This window comes from Hippoglossus hippoglossus, chromosome 10 (assembly GCF_009819705.1).
Source record: "Hippoglossus hippoglossus isolate fHipHip1 chromosome 10, fHipHip1.pri, whole genome shotgun sequence".
Classification (NCBI taxonomy): domain Eukaryota; kingdom Metazoa; phylum Chordata; class Actinopteri; order Pleuronectiformes; family Pleuronectidae; genus Hippoglossus; species Hippoglossus hippoglossus.
This window is the reverse complement of record NC_047160.1, coordinates 13,728,546-13,748,392: the sequence shown is the minus strand read 5'-3', so window position 1 is coordinate 13,748,392 and position 19,847 is coordinate 13,728,546. Positions and strand designations below refer to the sequence as shown.

At 42.4% G+C, this 19,847-nt stretch overlaps 1 protein-coding gene across 3 annotated transcripts in view; it reads left to right on the top strand.

Moving 5' to 3' along the window:
• The first annotated feature begins 7,393 nt into the window (after window positions 1-7,393).
• mid2 (midline 2) overlaps window positions 7,394-19,847 on the top strand; it is a 151,308-nt gene continuing 138,854 nt past the window's right edge. For 2 of the 3 annotated variants that reach the window (XM_034597945.1, XM_034597946.1), the window contains exon 1: window positions 7,395-7,820. The gene's annotated coding sequence lies outside the window, so the exon portion shown is untranslated. Of the gene's footprint in view, window positions 7,821-19,847 lie in introns of all 3 variants that reach the window. The other variant, XM_034597949.1, reaches the window with a different exon arrangement.

Sequence of the window (19,847 nt, the reverse complement as noted above, 5' to 3'; positions counted from 1 at the left end):
TCCGTTCCACTGTCGAGCCTTCTGTCAGTCACAGCTGCCAAGCATTTTCACCCCTATCTGGTTCCATCACACTGTGAGCCAATGTCTTTAAAACCCATTGAATCCCTCCCAATTCAATTTCAGGAAGCTGCCTCATGGGCAACTGCCAACCCAGACTCTGCTGGAGACGGGGTCCAAAGATTATTGGAGACCCCTCCAGGTATTCTAATATGGTGGTGCTTCCTGGGCATGCAGGAGCAGATGCTTGGATATTTCAGCTCAACTCTGCTGTGACATCAGACGTGCCCCTGGGGTCTCTGGTTCCTGTCCACATGAGAGGCTGCTGTCAGGTGCCTGTCTGGAGTGGTGGACTGGGACATTTAATCATCTTGTGAATTAAACGAGGTTGTGGAAACCTGGATATAACCACTGCTACAACAAGCTGGCTTGTATTCTACAGATGTAAACGCAGTGCTTACTTTTGGAAGTAAGTTTTAGCACCCTGCAATCCTGAAATGAAGACCTAACCTATGCGAGGGTGGAATCAACTTCTGCAGTTTAAATATGACCATGTTTATAGTTTCCGATTCTTTCATTGCATTTGGTAGGACACAAGATATAATCTATGGGAGATACACTTCCATATACACTGCAACTAAAATAAAGTTTTTTTTTTTTTTTTAAGAAAGCACCTGTAACTTAGAAAGAATGCAAGTTCATTAATTCACAGTTTTCTGTTTGCTTCCAAGTTCAGAGAAATAATTGCCAAAGCTACGAGGAGCTAGTGGGTAGATCAACACTTTCTCCGGCGTGTTTCATCTACACCCACACTCACTCATGTCAAACTAGCTCTCCTTCTGTAATTCTTCCTCTCTCTCTCTGTTTTTCATCTTCATCTTTCAACGAGTGTTGACACATTATCTCCTGCCCTGAGCTGTGTTAACGATACCACATTGTTCGTAGTTTTAGATCTCAGTGCCCCCTGCTGAACACCACCTTTATCTTTACCAATCTTCATATACCCTTATAAATTGTCAGACAATTCCTGTCCGTGTCTCCTCAGACAGTGGAGTTTCAGTATGCAGTGGAATTGTGATGTCTAGAGAAAGCAAGATAACCATTTCTCCAAAACCCCCGGGCTAATCCGTTTGCAATCTGCTTTTCTAACTTCACGGTTTTTCAGATTTTGTGATTGAGAATTCCCTCCAGTTATGCACACGATGACCCAAATCTTTATCAATAACACAGGAAATGTGAATACAACTTGAGTACCCATTATCACTGGAGAGGCATACAATTTCAGACCAAACCTTCACCAAAATACAAAATGAGAAGAAACTCAAAGTAAAATGAGGTCAGAAACCTGGTTTAGATTTTCACTATCATATTTTTTTCATTAGTGCAGTGTACTTTGAATGTATATGTTTAAATTTAGCATTGTATTTCAAACTACTTGCATAGCATAATAAATATGATCTACTTTGGTGTTTAATTATAACTGTACAAATACAGGTTCTATGATGTTTATAATAACCATAAATTATTCTTCCTGACTTCAATCGAGAGTCCTACAAAATGATCTTAAGATTGTACTGATCACCCATCATGGTTCAGCCCTGCTGAATTCCTGCTCTCCCTTGAGGCCAGAGCGGAGCTTCAGATCCTCGGGCAGCGCTGCTAAGTCCTCAGTTCCTGATTCCCGGCTCAAGAACGAAGGTGACCGGGTTTTTGCAGTCAAGGTCCCTCAGCTCTGAAGCTGCCAGCTTGAGAATCTGGGGCTTGCAGAATCAGTGACATCTTTAAAATCACTTCTCAAGACATATGGAATTTGAACTTAAAACCATCCATGCATCCATTAGCTCTGCCACTTAGTCTCATTGGGTCTTCAGAGGGCCGGAGCCATTTCTAGCTGATACTGGCCTCAGAGTGGTCCTGAAACTTAAACCTTTTTTATTACATTTGATTGATCATGGACAAAAAAGTAAAAACTCATTAAAAGAATGTTGAATTTGAAATTTTACTAAATGTCAAAAAGTATCCTGAACTGAAACTGCCAAGTTGAGAGCAGTGTGTTTGATGGATTACACACAGATTTCATCATCAAGTCGTACAGGCCTCTTGATCACTTGAGGCGTTGTTCGTTTTTTGTCTGCTCCTCGCTGACCTCCTTAGTTTCACCGCTGAGGTGTCACAGTAGGTAGGAACAGTCCCTGGAGTTGGATAGCTCCGCCTCCAACCACCTGCGAGGAGACGTCTTCTCTCTCAGACATTTATGAGCCGCCATGATTGCAGGATTTTCTTTGTGGCTGACTCACAGACCCAGAGAACTGACTGGACAGTGAGCAGAGAGCCAGCTGCTTTCATCAACACTGATCCTCAGACACACAGAAAGACAGAAAGACAACAAACGCAGACAAATCCTCTGCTCAACAAAAGAATGTTTTAAAAACTTTAAATGCTAAGGCATGCACAGTTGGAGAGCAGAGATTCAGCCGCTGAGATATTTTCATAATGTATAATATACAGTATAATGCAGGCTTTGGAAGAGTCCTCTCTGCATGACGATGTTGCTTTAGCCTCCAGGCACAGGCCTATTGCCAAGCACTCATCACAAGTTCCAAGGTTTCCTCAGTCTCTTTGTTTCATTACAGCTACTTTTTAAAACTCTGTGCTAACAACTGCTCTAATTCTCCTACAAACATGTTAACAATCCCCGAGAAGAAAAAGTTGGATTTCTTTGACTTAAAACTTACCCACACGGCAAACAACTTTCAAAAAATGGGTCACTTCCTAATGCCAAAATTTAATTAACTATCCTGTTCTGTCCCATCTGCACCCGGGCTCATTAATTATTCCTTTCCCCAGCCTCAGTTATCCCTCTCCAATTAACTATTCATAAGTCCTGTAATGATTAACAATATGTTTTGGGCTAATCTCTGTGTAAATGAAGGGAGCTTTGTAAGAGATAAAGCAATTTGCCACTTATCTGCACACAATACTAAATACTATATCGACCTCCGAGGGTTAAAGAGTGGTGGGTGTTTCAATCAAAGCACCGTATCTGCTTCTCTTTGCATTGTTCAGTGAAACTATGAAGATACCAATGTCCCCATTCACACATGAAGCTGTATTTCTTTAACTTTGTAATTGCTTCATTGTACAAATTATCTGAGGTCAAAAAGATTCAGAACAAACTAAAAAACCAAAACGTTGAGGTCAGTCAGCAAGTAGCCTGAGGAGAAAAGAAGTAGGTGTCTGTTTCTCACCTAAATGTATTGTGTATTTAAACTAAATCTGTTTTCCGGAGAGGCTGTGTGCGAAAATACAAATGTTTGAAACCGTCTTTTCTGGAACTTTTCCTGCCAGGCCCCCTAGTCACATGTCTGGAAAAATGTCAGAGTGAGTCCATGTGAGAAAACAGCAGGAAAATATCCAGAAACTTAACAGCGAGCGAGTGATGATGTTTCTAACACGTAGAAGAGCTTTCGGACATCCTCACTTGGAGAGACAATGAGATTGTGCCAATGTGCTGTAAACAACAACAGATGAGTTCAACAGCGGAATTTCGACATCATGCCACGCCACCCCTCCCCCGAATGTTCCCAACATTTCCCTGTAGTTGTGAACGTGTCTGACTTGGACAAACTCCTGCTAATTGGTTCATACCTGCAAGACAAACTCCAGAAAATGTGTGGGTCCAATTTTTCAGACATTCCGGACAGGTTTGATATGTTTGTTTTTATATCTTCCAAAGATTTATATCTTGCATTGATCCAATCTGTGTTTATTTGCCGGGAGTTTTCTTATTATTCTAATTTCTACACTTTTTTTCACATTTCCACTGCCAACTGTCCATCAGCAGAATTGCCTTAACTGGCAGCAGGATGCACATCACATTGCCTGTATGCTGTATACGAGGATGCATCTGGGTAATGCAAATGAAGCAGGGACCCACTCATTGAAGAACTGCTCCATACTGCTATTAATGGTCAGAAATGCCGCAGGTTACCTTTAAAGTATTTTCTCTATGCAAATATTCGGATACTTTCTGATCTTGCGTGAAAGGGGAAGCAAGAGGCTGACAGTTGTGCCACACTATCTGAGGTTCAAAGCACATGGAAAAACAGAGAGTTGCATTTTCCATCTTTGGAGCCTTGAGATTAATAAGACTAGTATTGACCTTTCATAGAAGGATGACTTTGCTTTGGTTCGGTCTGCTGTAATCAAATCAGATGAATTTGAAACTAGTGAGATATACTTATTTTTGTTAGATATTAAAAAAGAAGTATATTTCATTATTTTTTAACTCAGGCTGTAAAGGTCAGGGAACATCTGGAGAGTGTAAATAATAGAAATGTGTACGCGCTCATCGGGCTCTAGTCGTGTGTATTAGAAAGATCATTCTCTCATAGGGTCAGAGGACATTCACTATTTAAGGGCATCATCAAATGTTCTCCATTTCAAGCTCGAGCTGTTTGAAAGGATGAATACGCTTCTTTGAGTCTTACAGCTGTAGAAGAAGTATTATTGAAAGATGCTGACATGCTGTAATTTCCAGTTAAACAAGAGTAACGTTGCATAGTAAGTCAGAGTGACACGAGAAGTTTAAAATGTGTATTCCTGAAAGCACACTTCTAACTTACACATGATTTGTGTGGCTAAGTGCAAGGGTTGGTTGGAAATACAGCGACAGCAAAATAACAAAAGTCCACAATGTTTGCAAAAAGGCATCATTATGTCTGGGTGGTTTCTGCATCCGTCAGCGTGTCCTAGCGTGACTCATACTGAGACTCAGATGGAACCTGCCTAGCTAGAAATGACATGTCCTCAAGGGAACGAGCAGTTTTGGAGTCTACGCGCACCAGCGGATAAGTCCCTCCTTTCACCTTTGATATTCAGTCCTGTAGACACACTGAACCCTGGGGACCCGGTTCACCAACTTGATGCATAAACATAAATTCGATGTGGGAAGGACTCCGAGCGCGCCCCTCTGCCTCCATCGTCTGCCTTTCAATACCTAATGTTTCCTATTTCATATGCACACTCACATATGCTCTCCAGGAAAAAGTGAGGAATATCGCTGAGTTTCCTTTGAGCCCCCTTTAAGGATCCCTCCACTAATTATTGCCTTTGTATACCATCAGTCTTCAGAGGTATTTTCAGACATGGGCTCAGGAGAAGTCCCTGGAGTTTGCCTTTCACGTATGATCAACGCAGCAGGATATTATCTGGTCAGACGTGTTCACAACAAGACAGAAATCTCAGGGAACATTCAGGCGCAGAGGCTGGACTTAATGTATAAATCCTGCTCGGGAGATGACACATTTTTGTTTACAGTACGTCGAACCAGCGTTGGCCCGTATCACCATAAGCTCGCAAATCTTGTTTTCTTTCAAAGCTGATATCTTTCTCTGCGTCTTCTATGTGTAGGGCACCTCTTTTTCATCCTGAGATATTTGCATTCTGTTTGTTTTTTTTCCGTTTTGCTTCTGTCACATGCTGGAAATGTCATCAACAAGCCCACTCCCTCGCAGACTCTCATGGGTTCACTCTGACATTATCCAGAGTTGTTACTAAAGCGGCTTGAAGGAGAAACTCTGGTGAATGTCCAAACCACCTGACTCGCACTTTTGAAGACTGAACTCTGAACAGGCTAAATTAAGAAGTCATGTTGGAAAACACTGATTGGCACTGTACACGGCACATTCACTGCACAACAGAGCACAATCAATAATGATCAGTGTTAGGGAAACTGTGAGTGGCAGTGTGTGTGGGAGGCGAGTGGGTGAATGTGACAGAGAGAGAGGCAGACAGAGAGACAAAGACCACTATCAGTTTCCCCTCCAGCATTAAGTTGTCCTTGTCTCCGCCGAAGGAACAGCTTGTCGCAGAGGAACTAATTAAGATGGCAACTTGTACGAATTGCACGGCTCTGCCACCATTAAACATCTGTCCCATTCGTATTTGCAAGCTGTATGAAGGTAGTAATTCGGCAGACAGGTCCATGTTTCTCAGCAGCACACCCGCGCTAGCTCACATGGCATCTAACCACCGGTCTGTCTGATCATTTGCTGTCTGAAAAACTCAGCGTTTAATCCCCACGCAAACACCAAGCCGCCCTGGAAGGAAATTCGAAAATTGCAAGCATCTATTCCAAGCCTGTTCCAGGATAATGTTCTCTTGTTGCACCACAACTCCGAGGTTTCCATTGCAACAGCGAGTTGTTTCCATTGTGCATGCACAGCAGACAGACAGTAATGTTGTGACATTCCCCCGCCCACACGAGCACAGCAGGCTAATGATGGCAGAGGCAAAGTTGTTTCCATTTGCCCACCTTTAAAACATGACCACAGGGAGCTAAGCAGGTGGGTTGAGTCTGGAAAGTTTCAAGTTTTACTTCACTTGCAACTTACTTGATAAACGAATGTGAAAAGTTGGTGCATTTCATAAACAGAGACTGACGAAATCTAAAGTTAACATTGATAACAGAAGTATATTTATATTATTCCTGCTTCAACACACATGTTTGAGTCACTAATTTCCCCATGCTTCAATGTATGTCCGGTCAGAATATTTTGTTCTATTAAGCATATTTATATCCACATTTTTGTTTGTTTGTGGGGTCAAGCCAGCTCGAGCACTACACATGGTCAGGATGTCCTTCAGTTCAACACGGGTCAAGACTGAAGCCTGGGACATTCTTCACTTTATGAGTCTGTGAACATCCACACTGGGATTGTGCATAAAAGTACAGGGAAAAATGTTGTTCTATGTTTGGTGTTAGCTCAACTGTAAAACAACTGGCATCCTCTCATGCTCTCAACCAATCAGGATTTGTTGGTAGACAAACCTCAGAGTTTCAGAGATGGTCGTTGGGGGCCAAAGATAGGCTGGGAGTAAATTCTGAAAGTGTCAGATATTTAATCAAATCACAATGTGACTACTACCACAAACTGCATCTACTAACCAGCCTATATTGATTGGTAACATTAAACAACGGGGTTATACCCCTATAACCGGAATGGCCACGAGTGGGTTCACGTTCTGCTCGGTGGATATTTCCATACACAGATTGCAGGGGGTTGAATCTTGACAATTGTTTACCTTTGTAGCTGTGCAGGTGGAAGACGCACACGGATGACGTTTTACTCTGGCACACTAATTTGTGTTGTAGCAAAAAAAAGAATTGGTGTAATCACAGTAGAGTCATCCAACTAAGTTGTACCAAAGTTAACCAGACTTAAGTCGCACTGTGTAGCAGACAATAAACTCATATATGTGGTCACTGAACTCTCAAAACCAGTGGGTGCCCAAATGACAGCGACACCACGAGGCATCAGGGGACTGGGAGCTGGGCGGGAGGAGGAGGAGGAGGAGAGGAGGAGGAGGGTGCGCTCAGCTCGGTTGGGTTGCACAGGCAGTGGAGCAGAGGTGTAACCGATCCCAGCTGCTGCCGTGAGGGAACCAGAGCTATTTCCGTCCCCCGTGGGTTGGTCACGTGTCCTCGGGGAGCCTTCGGTTTGGGGAGGGAGCAGGAGAAGGAGCGGGAGCGCACCGTTACGCACAGCCGAGTTGGGCACCAGCATCTCTGACACGCGTCGGTTACCCGGCGGCGGATCAGGCAGATCACTTTTGTTTCGGGGCGTTGTCGTGCACACTCCTCGGCGGCGCGTGTGTGCTGCTCAGATCCATCCCGCTCCGACTCGGTGTGCGTGTGATCCCTCAGTCACCGACTCGTCAAAAACTTCTGCGCTCCCCCAGCTGCGATCTTTACCGCGGCCGTCACACTGTTGCCATCCGCCGCCACAAGTCGACGCACGGAGCTGTCAGCGCGGAGCGAGGTAGGCTGCGCTTCTCCTCTCTTCTGGGGGGTTTCAGGTGGGGGGGTTCACGCTGTTAGTTTGTGCGATGTGCGAGGTAAACGCTGCGTAGTGTTGTGCCCGGGATGTTGCTGCTGCAGCATTCTAATGATCCGTATCGGCTGCTCGTGAGAGCGCGTGTGAAGTGGAAACATGCTGGATGAAAACAAAAGAGTGTGGCTGAGCTGGTGGTTCGAGGAGCGCGTGAGAGAGAGAGAGAGAGAGCAGAGGTGAGAGTCTGATGTGGTGCGTAAACATCACACCATCCACCATAGTTACACACATATTTATCTTTATTTTAAAAAAGGGATTAAAACCACTGTTAGAGATGCTGAAACTGTTTCTCAGTGGAATCAATGTGCGGCTGATTTGCTGGATGAGAATGTGCTGTGATAGTTTTAAAGTCCACTGGATGATTGTGTGATTGTTTTAGAAATATTTTCATATTTCTTGCACCCATCTCCTCCATCATAGTGTGGTAGTTCTATTATGATCCTGGGGTGACTCCCAGCCACGCCCCTGACTCCAGCCAGAGCAATATACAGACGCACAGAAATTAGTACCTGATGAGAAATGTTTGTATCCAGCAGGTGAAGAAAGATAAAGTGAGATTATGAATCCTATAGAAGAACCATCGAAGGGTAAACTCACTAACAAGTACAGCAGGAGTCTTCCACTGTCCCCACAGGGCTGTGACAGCATGTCAGAGTAGTTCCTGTGGAGACAGCGCTGCAGGTGAAGCTGTGGCGTCAGAGAAGCTGAGTGTAGGATGTCAGCTCTGCATCAATAATGAAGGATACCAAAACAATGGGGCCAGAAATTGAGGTCCAGTGTTGGCCCCTGACCGCCCCTTCCTCTACAGGTGCATTCTGACACAATTGTGTTAGAAAATTATCTGTTTACATGTACTTAAATAATTACAAAAAAACCCCCACATAATTCCATTATGTCCGCACACTACAGCCCCACAATCAAAGACAAATGACAAAACATGGTTTGCAGTGTAATATGATGCTGAGTAGTGACACTGTTAAATCCATTGAGGTGGTTATCATACTTTCAAAAACCAGTGGCACACCATCTTATAGAAAATGATTTATGTCCCCACTCTCACTGGTTCTCTTGTTAATGCACGATCACGGTGGTTAAGGAGACAGGTCTCTGTGCACAGGGGAGAAGGAGCACTGTTCGTTGGTTGAATACAGCTGACACCCTCATTCATCAGGGGGCTGCCTGCTTTCTCCCTCTCTGTCTCTGTGTCTCCCAAATTACCCTTAGCTGATCATTATTAAGACATTATAATGATGACAAGAGCAGTGTCTCTGTCTGAGGGGGAGACATGGCGTCAGCTCCTGTGTGCTGGGATGATTATATCCGTGACAGGAGGTCGGCATTTCTGTGTCGATGCTGCGATGACTTCCAGGAATAGGTAGAAACAGCTACTGTACAATCGTGAATACCTAGTCGACGTCGGTTTAATGTCTCTGCTGGCAGATTGTGAAACAACCTGCCTCGAAAAACTGACTGACGAGATGTTTGTTAAGAACTGAGGACTTTACGTTGGAGCAAATTGCAGAGTGGCTGGTGTCCTAGATGCTTTCATTTTTTGCTCTGGTGATTGCCACAGCAGAACCACCATGCAATTTTAAAGCATTGGAGATGCAGTTGACCCACATATAGTGAAACTTAACACCCATGCATAATTAGTTCACTCTTGGATTAAGATTCTGAGCTTGGTCATAATATCACAGTATCATTTACACTTCTGTTAGATCGACTCAGTGAAACATTGATGAGAAATTCTAAATGCTGCAGCGATCATTTACTCTCTAATGAAAACGGGAAACGTCTTACTTTCCAGTTTTTCTGTGCCTGCCTGTCACAACAATTAATCTTTGAAAAGCTACTGGTCACGTTCTTTGTTTGCATGGGGGGGCTCTCTCTGCACCTTTTAATCGCGTTCTCCTCACAGATCAGTTAGCTGGAGAGGACACAGATCAGAGGAATGTTTTTTATTCTGCACTGTCTGTCAACACTTGATGCTGGTTTGAGTCTGAATGAGGGTTTTCTCTCAGAGAGTCAGCCTCTTGGATGGGCTTTCACAGGGAGCCTCTCGAGAACAGCGGGGGGGATCTGGCATTTTGTTTTGGTTGGAGTTTTTTTCCGGAGGGATAGAACTCCAGCTTCCTGTGGAAAAAGACGTTTCTTGTGAAATTTGGATGTGACGGTCTGGTTTTATGTTTGTAGTTTTATAATTGTCATAATTGAGTGTATTTGCAGTGCATATGATATAGGATACATCAGCAGTTACTGTGAACTTAAGCCCCTTTCCCACCATGTTGTCTGCATCTGTCTGAGAATGGATACAATTCACAGGTCAAAGGACTCTGCGAGAGACACAGGTTATTATCAGCTCCGGCTCAGATTTGCATTGATGGACACATGACACCCGCGTGAACATGCTAATTTCTTCTTTAATTGTATATTTTGGCAGTCTAGACACGACACTGCACCTTTTCCAGAGCAACGGTATGACGCACGTTCAGCTTACTGGCGTCGGCCTGTAAATAGCGTTAATTGACATCTTGGGAAAAACATGCAACAGGGATTTTTCTTTTCTTGTTTTGTGCAAGATGAAACACAGGTTGGTTTCAAATGCGTTGGTTTCAAATGCGTTGGTTTCCTGTGTATTGATGACGTCAAACATCACTCACTTGGGGAGAAAAAAAAACTTGAAAGACAAATTCCTACTGGCAATGATAAAGGACTTAATTGTTTTTTTTTTCAGCATGTTAACCTGTATTTAAAAATATGTGTATATAATTTTTGTTTAAATGAGTTATTTTAAAAGCAACATAATATACATATTAATATACATTCCTTGTGGAAACGTATTGATCTCAACTAAAAATTGCTTTCACCATTCTGCTCTGATGTAAAAACCCCAGTTTATGTCTCTGGAAACACTCTGGTTGCGTATCGGTTGCATAACATGCTTTTGCTTTTGAAGAAATTAAATTTGTAGCAGCACACAAAGAAGCTCCAACACTTCTCAAGAAAACCTCCCCACAAGACGTTCCGCCTCGACTTCCATTTCATACATCAGATTATTTTGGCACTACACCAGAAAAAGACCATTTCGTTGAGTCTTAGCTCCTCGCGACCCCTCTTTATCATTTTGCATTTCTCATAAGAGTCAAAAGAAATCATATTTATATTGCAGAGTCACGGGTTGCTCCTTAATCTTGTATTCTGATCTGTTGCACAGATTCCCCTCCCTCCCTGTTTTCCATCAGCATGCTGCATTGAACAGCAAGCAAAATAAAAACACCAAAAACCAAATTCATTTCTTGACTTTGCTGAACAAAACACCCTTTCTACAGCGTTCCTGCTTTGCCACCATTGATTTAAATCTGGCTGTGTTAATGCGTATGCGTGCCAAGTACATTCATGCATGTGTGTGAGTGAGTGTGTGTCTGCAGATAGCGTTCTTATCGTTTCATGAGATTGAAATTATGACAGTGTGACCGATTAACTTGAGGGTAGGCAGGATGTGACTGCATTGAGCAGCCGCGCACGTATCTCTGCAATCATGACAACGGCAGCAACTGCCTCCAGTCAGCATCGCCCGTAGTTTGCCTTCGCCACTCGTCGGGGGTTTAATATTCAATTATTACCGTCCTCTGGTTCAAGCTGAGCTGGATGGTTTGTGGAACAGCCCCACTGATTCATTAGTGGGTATCTCAGTTCAGTAGGCTCACAGTTCACCCCTGAAGGAGGAAGAAAGACGGCAGATGGCATGTGGGGGTGTTTTTTACTGACGTGGCAGGACTTTGTTGTAGTTTTGGCTTATAAGTGGTCGACACAGTAACAGGAGCTCAGCAGAGAAGCAGAGGAAATATGAACTTGGCCTGAAAATGTAGGTTTTGGTTTGATCTTTCTTACGAGACTTACTAAACAAAAAGAAAGGGAAAAAACATTATAAGTGTGTTGACAGAAATGAAATATAAAAGTTTAAAGGTGTTCTTGCAAAATTCCCTTGGATGAGTAATATGACATCACCCTGCTCCCTATTATTATAATTTTTTGCTGTGACAGTCTGTCAAACTGTGACAACATCCAGCTGAGTCGGAAGAAGTGCGGGTCTCACCTCATGGTGATGTGCTGACAAACAACAAGCAGGCGGATATACAGGCAGAGAATATTGCTTGTGTACGATGTGTGTGTGTAGAAGGCGTCTTCTCCTCTGTCATCTCGAGGCGGGTACGATTTTTCAGCGGTCAGGTATCTGGACCTTGCTGGTGGGATGTTTCTTGGCGGAGAGCTGCACCAAGCTGTCAGTCAGATTACCCATATGAGCCATTGGTGGGAGTGCAGCCCTGTCCTCGAGGGACAGCCGTTACAAAGATCTGCAAATCCCCAATGCTGAATGTACACACGCACACGCACACGCACGCGCGCGCGCTTGCACAACCCCCACTGAGGAACGGACGCACAAGATCAAGCCAGGTCATGGGAGGCTCTTTTCAAGTAAACTCCTCCTGTGGGAGACTGCTGCCTCCTCCATGCCCTCCATGTGCATTTACACACGCACGCACGCACACGCACACACACGCACGCACACGCGCGCACACACGCGCTGCAAAAACACTTGGTTGGCTAACCGATGTTTAGGGGTCACTGCTTCTAACTTCAGCCGTTGTGGCCCAGTATGTTATTGCCTCAAAACATATATTAAACTTTAATGAAAGCTTCTCGAAGATGTTGCCATATTTAATATCTTAGTGAGGAATATTCTCAAACACCAGTACCAACATTTACAAAACACAGAAAACAGAACATGCTCAGGCTGCAACTTGATCACAAGTAATGCTGCTGATCATATTCTCTATGCATTACATTCACAATTTCCTACAGGCTAAAGTGACAAAGCCCAAATATATTCAAATTTATATTAACGTTAAGACAAAGAAAAGCAGCACCTTTGAACCATTTAACCTCAACTTAATCCTACCAGCTCTGAACCTGAAATGTAGTTTTTTTTTTTATTCAAAAATTATAAGAATGATAAATACATTTTTAAATAGATGCTGATAAATAAGCTTAATTGAATGAAACTGACAAATCAAGTAGTTGTGGCAGCTGTGGGACATTCTACCAGTTCCAGTTTGATTGGGAATCTTCAATACAAACAAAGTAGAAGTTATTTATTTCCAAAGGTCTTTTGCAGTGGAATATGTTCGATTACACATTTAGCAAAGTGGGAAAAGCATCCATTCATCCATATCATTGTCCTGTCATAGCATAATGTAATTAACGGGGATGGTTTATCGAGATTTATATCCTGTGTGTTAAAATTCACGAGAGTGCTTTTCTTATTGTCCTGATTTTTACTGTCTCTGCGTTCACACCAATCTCGCTGAATGACACAAAGTCGAGCCTTGTGATGTTATCGCCCCGCTACTCCGGGATCATTTTATGAGCAGCAGATTGCATGACCGTGCCGTCCATGTCCTGCATGTAGAGCAGGGCGGGTGAAGCTGTCAGTGCAAGACTGAATGATCCAACACGAGGGGCAGAGATTGTTGACTAATGTTGTGAGTCTCAGCGTTGACCTGCTTGAAATAATCCCAAACTATACAAATTGTGTTTACGGAGGAATCGGGGGGGGGAAAAACGGCTGCCAGCCATTCTTAATAATACAGATCCTCTGTGGCCTTTAGCTGTATAGTAAGAAATGAAAAGGTTTCAGTCTCAACTGCTCCTGTGCCGGAGGATTGCTTTATTTATCTCCACAATAATGCAGCTTATCCCTTCCTGAGGAAACACCAGGTTTTTTTTTATGGGCAACTGTCTTTTCAGAGCTTTGGATTGATGCTCTATAGAGAGTTTAGACATCATTTCACACGAGGTGTTTTTCTTCTGACAGTGCAGTGATTTGAAAGGAACCTCCAGCATCACCAGGCGGGAGTAATCCAATCTTTAAACCTGGAGCTGGTTTAATCATCATCATCACATATATCCGGCTTGATATATCTGCAGACATGTGAGAGGCTGAATCTGGTTGTAATTTATCCTGCTGTTCATTGTATATAAAAGCTGTTTATACAAAAAACCTTCCTCTTCCTCCCTCAGTATGCAAAGAAGTGATATAAGCTCCCAGGGATCTCTCACTCTATTAGTGGCTGTCAGCGGCAGAGTTTTGATTGGAAGCTGAATCAAAGACAGCGGTGACCTCTGCTTGTCCTCTGTCAACGCTGTCTGTTTAATCGCAGCAGGGGGAGGAGTCGTTGCAACTGTGACATCGTCTTTCCTTAATTCACTGTGATAAATTGCTCCTGACCTCTCGTTGTCTCGTTGACCTCTGCTGCCAAACTGCAATGTAAGGATTTCTAAATACATGCATGTACGAGCATACTCGATTCTGTTTCCTGCCCCCACTGTCTCTCTCTCCATCTTCTAGTCTACCTCTCTTTTTCATTCAGATCCATTCGACACATACACACACACACCCCACCTATAAACATGATCTAAATCTTTGTGGTGTCTAATTGTCTCCCTGGCAGGCGCCAACCGCTCTCCCCACACTATCTGTGATGTGTCCGCTGCTGTTTTGACAGGAAAGTTGATTGTTGGGTTTATATAGAGAAGAAACAATTGGTCACAAGCGTACAACGCTGAATTAGAAGGTCACGGATGTTTTTTTTCAGTGACCCCATGCTAATTGCTTAACCTCAACTGCTGGAACAGCAAACTGAGAAATCACCAGGACTTAATGTACACTCCTGTGAATCTCTCCGGAGGGGGGGGGCTTTAATCAACATGTCCGATGAATTAACATTAATGAATAATAATGTGTGTTTAATGGTTTCACAGAATATTGAGCTGTAAGTACAGAGATAAATCAGGCTGACACGTGCTATACAACCACAATCTGCTGTCTGAGTGCACTGTAAACTCTGTATTCCAAGTAATCAAATGATCATACTTGCATAATGTAGTTCAGATACCATTTTCCCGATTACGATATGACTTTACTGGCCAAATGTATCAGCGGAAACCAATCTGATACCAGTGCATTTAAAAATATTCCAAACTTTAACAGATGTATGACCCTATAACCCTGTAAGTGATGATTGCCATCATTGTTGTACGACCTGGCTCAGGATAAACCCTTTTACTAATAAATACATATTGAGAATGAATGCTATATAACTTCTTTTATTATCTAGTTTGACAGTCATAACTGAAGAATAACTCATATACATAATCTAGAAATACACAACAATTACTTACTGTAAATAGCTGGAAATTGAAGTTTTGCATACCTTACACGTCGCCGTTTTACTTGTGGGACTTGCAATTATAAATGGATGAAACTAATAATACTTTAAAGAGATGGTATCCGATCGGCTCATGGGTCCGTGGTCTTGCCGATGCCTGACCCAGCATTTTACAGGCAGCATCTGAAGCATTTCGTTATTGCAACCCTTCTAATCTCAGTGGAGTTTAATTTCACATTCCATGTTCACCACTTTGTAATTTGCCTCCTCATTTGAAGACACAAATTGAACTTGGGTTATCAACATCATAAATCAGTGAGTTACAGTAAATTCATACATGAATGATTAGCAGGACCAAAGACAGACTCTCAATTTGGGCCTAATTTCAGTGGAGTCTAGCCCAACGTAGACTTATACTGGGAGTGATTTGGCGTGGTGTGACTTGCCTGCAGAAATAGAACTTTAATTCCAAATACAGGGCAAGAAATGACGTGACACAGTGATTGCCTGAGTGCCGCAAGCTTAAACGCTAAGCTCTGGGATCAAATGATCTAGTCAGATACAGTAACGCAATAAAACTCAATAGGACTCGAGGGCTGCATCTGTCAGATCATCGCTTGTATTTTAGAAACCCCCCGACCGTGGCATTAAGGAGATGAACCCTTTATCAAAAAGTAAGACTCAGTAAATGCAGGTGAAAAGTGTGAATGGACAAAAGTTGTTTCTTTCACAGTTTTGGATATAAAAGTTTGATTGATGCTTAAAAGTTTAAAACGCTGAGTGAATGTTATGAATCAAAGATGACAGTACATCATGATCCAGACTGTGGAGGATCTGGTGGACTCCAGTCCAGTTTAGAGGACTGGTCGAGTCGGCTGTTATTATAAAATCTGGCTTCAACAGTGATCTCGAATGTGCCTCTCTTGCTCTGAAAGGAAGGACAGGCTCCAGCATTCTCACCCTCCTCCTCCATTCGGCTTTTCACACAGAGAATAAATACCCTCACTGTTGCATCATGGCTTTTTCAGATGCCATGGTTTAATTCCTCGAGTAGTGAGAGAGGAAACCTATCCTCTGAAAATCCCAACAAAAGCAAACTCTCATAACTCTGCAGCATAAGCATCCTGGGAAAATGCCAAGCAGCCCAATCCCCTCAGCCCATCACTCCCACCCCCTGGCATTCTGCAGCTGTATTGAGGATGTGATCCAAGATAAGAGGGGGGGGGGGGGGGAAGCGTATTCATTCTGCACAGTGTGTTTGTGTGTTTGGTTTCCACACAAATAACACACAACGCTCCGAATGCAGCTGGGTGGTGTCCGTCTTTTCACGTGTGCTGAGATATAAAACCACAGTCATGATGATTGTGTTGGGTTGAGATAATAAAGTGGAGCCTTTATGTTACAATTCTATCACAACACCGCTGCCTGTGTGACGACATCTTCTCCCCCTTTGCACATTCACTTCTCACACAATGAACATTTGAGGACTTTGTCGGAAGAAGACAGATTTCATGTGCACCAGAATCTGTTGCTTGTAATGTGCACCAAACATTTTGCGTTAGGAATACAGCTACAACTCATGATTCTCATTTTTGTTAATCACTAATTGACAGTTTTATTGAACCTCTGAATTTATTTTTCACTTTCCAGTCAACACATTGTCATAAAATATGGAAAGTAGACCCTGAACTGTAAATAAAGATGGACAATGCGTCTCCACTTCCTCCCACTCCCATTACATAATTAATCCAGAATAGCTGCCATGTTGCGCATTTGGAACCTGAGTCTGCGCAATAGCAATCAGGGGAGGGGGCTGCAGTATCGAGGTCCTGCCAATATGCATTGGACCAATCGTGAGTCAGCTGTCAATTACAATGTTTACCCCTTTTTTATAGCAATAAATAACTAAGTAAAACCTGATAAATTAACAACTAAGCAAACATCAGTGAAATAAGAACTACATAATATAACAGGGTCCATGCTCTTTCCACTAACATGGAGAAGGCAGGGTTCATGAAAACATTGTAGCCAGCCACCAGGGGGCGATCACTTGGCTTCACTTTTGGGGGCCGGCATGTTGACCTTCTTTATATTCAATTGAAGAGGTAGACCCATCACAATCACTCAGCATCTAAAATTATGTCTTTAAACTGCTGGTTGTCAAACACTGCTCAAACATAATATTTAATTTACAATGATTTCAAAGAAGTAAATCCCAACGTCTGAGTCACTGGAACCAACATATGTTTGACATTTTTGCTCGATATGATGAATCAAATCACAAATCACATTTGTATCAGCAATTGAAGTAGTTGAGCAAACAACAGAACCTATTACTTGTAATAACTGGAGTGTTGTAGAATAGCACCATGGGATATAAAGTGAGGCTTTATTCTCATTAAGTCCCTGCTGCACTGTTTTGTATTGATTACTCAATTCATCTCTTCGATCTGCCGTCTCATTTGTGGGAAGATGAAAATGTATTTAGTGTTTTTGTTACATCTGGAACATCCTCAATTGAACAGCACAAAAAATGCCAATCAATATTCAAGTTCCATGTAGAATTCAAGCAGGGGGAACATCTGCATGATCGGGAGTGGTTCCTCTAACCATGCATCAGGCCATCAATCCTCGTAGACAGGAAATCTCTACAGAATGACAGTCACTGAAAGAGGAGCGGACAGTGTATCGAGCAGGAGTTTGTCTCGTCTTTCCCAGGAGATCTAGTCTGTGTCTCCAAATGGAGCCTGGCATACGGAATCAATCCTTTTTATTGTAAATGCATCCTTACTGCTATGCACATAAACTGTGCTCGGGATTTCTCTTCAAGGTCACGCTCCAAGTCTTTTACCGTTGCTCATACTGTTGTACAGTGTGTCCAGTTTACTTCCACTTGCTCTGTGGGAGACTTTTTTTTTCCCCCCAGTATTTCTTACACTTATGCTGCTGTCCATCCCAAGAGCAGAGAGAAAACCTGCAAGTTTAGAGCGTGGAAGATAACTGCCTCAGCAAATCGATCAGTGAGCCAAGAAATTCATACAAGAAATGCTTTGTATGAAAAAACGGCCTTGTCAGATTTGGTACTTTATGGTTACTTGAAGCTGCTCAGGGAAAATTAGCATTTTAATATCCAAAAATGACAGCTAGTTTTGACAGGAAATCAAATCATATTATACATTGGTTGGAGGTATGATTTATTGCAGGTGATTAAGAGAAAAGCTTCTTAGTTGCTTGCTTGCCAAAAGATAAATAAGAAGATTGCAGCTGGTTAGCTTAGCACAGAGGCTATAAACAGGGGAGGCTAGCCTGGCTCTGTCCAGAATTCACCTCCAATCTGTACAAAGACTGTTTAAAATAAATTGTGGTTTTTACAGGTGTTATGTGATGGGCTTTAATTAATTTTATTATTATTATTTATTTATTGATCTAGAGCCTTCAGCCATTCTGCTCCCCGCCTCTGGAACTCCCTCCCACCACACATCCGTAACATTGACTCCTTCTCCATTTTCAAATCCTGTCTCAAAACATATCTTTTTAAACGGGCATAATCCGTCTGATTGTTTTCCATTTGGCCATCCTACATAATGTTTTATTCACTGTTGATTTTAATGATCATTGTTATTTTTTGTGCTGTTTTTATCTCTGCCTTGTAAGGTGACCTTGAATACTGTGAAAGGCACTTTTAAAAATAAAATGTATTATCATTAAACAAAGAAGACATAAGCTTCTTATATACACATTTTATAGTGAGTTTTAGACGTTTGTTGTCAGGCTATCTTCACCTGTTTATAGTGTTTGTTCTAAGCTAACCAACTGCTGGCTGTAGCTTCACATTTACGGTGTTAACCTTCCTTATGTTAACACTTTTTATGCTAAGCTAATTGAATGTCTCCTGGCTGTGGCTTCATTTTTATCACATGCACAAGAGTGTCTGTGTGTACGGTGTTTATGATACTTTCAGAAAGTTGAGGTTGTAGCTTTTTTTTTTTGGCAACCAATGAGATTGGGCAGGAGTTGTCATCCCTGTAACCAAGAAAATATAAAAAGTATGACATGTCAGACAGAAACTGTCACAGCAATAGCAGAAAACTCAGCCATTCACAGGAGCAGATTGAAGCCGGACAATGGATGGTACTGATGAGTGTGGTATTTAGTTTTGTCATAAAAACACAACCAACGTGTAGCGCTTGTTTTGTTTGTTTGCCTGGTTTTTTTGTGATGAAGCATTCCCCAGGGACCTGATATTGCTTTTCTGCCAGAGAATTAAAAATACCATACGGACTCATGTTTTTTAGTGTGTAATCTTAAATAAGTACTTTAAGAGCCCGTTTAGACTGAATCAAGTTTTCTCTGAGCTGAGGAGACATTTTTGGATTTTCATCTTAAATTTAAATAAATCTGTGACTAAGGAGGATTTTCTACTAGAGACCATGTCTAGCTCTGAAACTGAAATAAAAGAGAACAGGATGTGAAAAGGTGAACAGAGTTAATTCCCTTTGCTTGGCAGCTTTCCAATGGCTATAGCTAGCTAATCTTTGGTAACAATTGGGATAACACTGCTGCAAATAAAAAATGAGCTGGAGAGAATTAGCAGCTGCGCTACAAGATGGTGAGCAGCCCATGCCAAAGTTAAATAAGGCACAGCCCAAACCGGATTTCTGTGAGAGAGACCTTGACTGTCCTGACTATGTGCATTTGTGTGCTTTTAATTTGAAATTCAGTGCAT